The 2,328-nt window shown below is 39.4% G+C and overlaps 1 non-coding gene across 1 annotated transcript; it reads left to right on the top strand.

The window, feature by feature from the left end:
- The first annotated feature begins 504 nt into the window (after positions 1 to 504).
- Trnag-gcc (transfer RNA glycine (anticodon GCC)) lies at positions 505 to 575 on the top strand. The gene has a single exon. It is a non-coding gene; the product is annotated as a tRNA-Gly (tRNA).
- Positions 576 to 2,328: the final 1,753 nt, after the last annotated feature.

Below are 2,328 nucleotides of genomic sequence, written 5' to 3'. Positions count from 1 at the left end.
GTTTCTCTATGACATACAATAGAAAGCAACAATGGCGTAAGCCCATTAACATTTTTCGGAATTTATTTTTAAATTTTCCCGAGAGCACCTACTCTAGTAAATTACTTTGGTGAGCGGTAGCAGTACTAGTTCCCCGCTCCACAAAGGAAATTTATGACAATATGTTACGAAAATCGTATTTTAATACAAACATAATGCTAAAATATTAAGCTCAATATTGCACTTTAGAAGAACTTAATGTCGACTGATAAAATTGTTTTTACATTTTTGTGTTTAATATTTTTTTCTGATTTCTCCCCCCCCCCCTTTTCCTAGTATTTGAATATGCACCCTCACACCAACAATTTTCTCAGTGGCGTCATTCGCTTCATATAACCCGCTACCCCCCTCTTTTTGCAAATTTAGACGCCACAGGTATTGAGATATCACTAATGCAAACAACTTCACAACAAGCATTTGGGTAATAAGTATATAACAATCCACGATTACCAAAATGCTATAGAAGCATCGGTGGTTCAGTGGTAGAATGCTCGCCTGCCACGCGGGCGGCCCGGGTTCGATTCCCGGCCGATGCACACTAAATTTTTCTATCCCGCGGCGTAGATGAATGAAGATATGTTTTTTGGACGTGAGAAGTTCTGGATTCAAAAGTGCTGGTTAAAGCATGGGTGTGAATTTTGTAACTTGCCAACACAATCCAAACACGTCGGCAGTAAAAGAAATTTCATTCAGTCGATTCAATTGCCAAAAAAAAAAAAAAATTAAAAAAAATGGTTGCCTGATTGTTAATGAAAAAATTACGAACGAGCCATTCTTTTGTACATATAAAAGTAGTTAAAAACCACCCGCCTCTCACAATGACAATCCATGTTCGATTTCCGCCGGGGTCGAATCTGAATTTTTTTTTTTTTATGGTTTAAAAGAGGCGGACGGTGCCGTTAGCGCGTGTGTTTTTTCAGGGTACTCCCGTAAACTCACTCCAATTCATTCCCTCGCTGCTATAGTCACAACACTCGATGTCGACAAGACAAATAACTCATTCATTTGTTCAGTATAATTGTGGTATACGCTGCGAACACGAAATGATACTGAATTTCAGCGAACAGTGTGATAATAACGAACCAGCTTCGAAACATATAAACATAGACGGATTTAAAGGTGGCACAGGGGCACGTTTCCACCCTCCCCCCCCCCCTTTTCCCTGCAGGGTAAAATATACACTGGGTAATACGACTTCTGAAGTAGTAAACAGGTAATAAACTAGGTCCGAACTACCGGTGCCCCCCCCCCCCCCCCCCTTCACCAAATCACCCAGTTGAAAATTATGGATCTGCAACTGTTAGAGACCGGAAAAATTCGCGGATTCATTTCGCGATAGGCTAGAATCGAAAAACGTTTGCCTTTTTACTGCATCAGTGATTGGACCACAGTTTATCTGAATGAAACTCGGCCAATGAAAAACCTTTAACAAAAGAAGTATCGAACCACGAGCATCCCAGTTAACAGGTGTCGCGAGTCAGTAGCCAATGAGCAGGTGTAATTTTCTCGCATGCATAGAGGATCATGGAGTCGATCCTATAGGTCATTGAAATCGCGAATTTGTCCGGTCTCTAGCAACTGCATTTAAATACCACCAGGTGGGAAAACTCTGTTTGAGAACTCGGCGATGAATTCTCGCTGGTTATTACTTTTTTTTTTAGGTAAACGTGTGATTTTTCACATCGTATGTTTATGCGTGTGCAGTTAAAGCCAGCAGCTCTACACACATAAACTCATTGTTGAATATTTACTTAATCTGACTGGAACCATCTGAAAATATCGCCATTTTAATTGAAAGAGCTCGTGTATCTCAGTACATGTGGTAGAAGTGAAACTTCTTTGGCATTTCGACCAAGACTCGTAATCATTTCGTAATATATAACGGCATACAGATAGAAAGAGAGAAAGAATAATTTTGACGTTACGTCTAATAAATCAATGAACACCGGCTTCACGCACGAAAAAGTATCCCGTTACGCACGTTGTCCCGTTACGCTGTGTCCCGTTACGCTCATTGTACGCTTGCGCCGCATCTGTCTCTCTTCCACTCGATTGGAACAACCATCGATTTGACTTTTTCGAGGCACTTTAAACTTGAAACACTCTCATTCGTTTCCTACTTTTCCTAACATCATCCTATCCTTAACAGAATAACACAGATTGGAAGAAGTTAAATAGCAAACATGTATAAAAGTTATAGTTAAAATAATCTGTTCGTTAAAGTAATAAACATATTTGAATTAATGAGTGCAAATAAAAGTAAATTTATCAATTAAATAGTAGATTTCA

Source organism: Bacillus rossius, chromosome 14 (genome assembly GCF_032445375.1).
Source record: "Bacillus rossius redtenbacheri isolate Brsri chromosome 14, Brsri_v3, whole genome shotgun sequence".
Taxonomy (NCBI): Eukaryota; Metazoa; Arthropoda; class Insecta; order Phasmatodea; family Bacillidae; genus Bacillus; species Bacillus rossius.
Note: the sequence above shows the minus strand (reverse complement) of the source record. Positions and strands in the feature narration are given on the sequence as shown.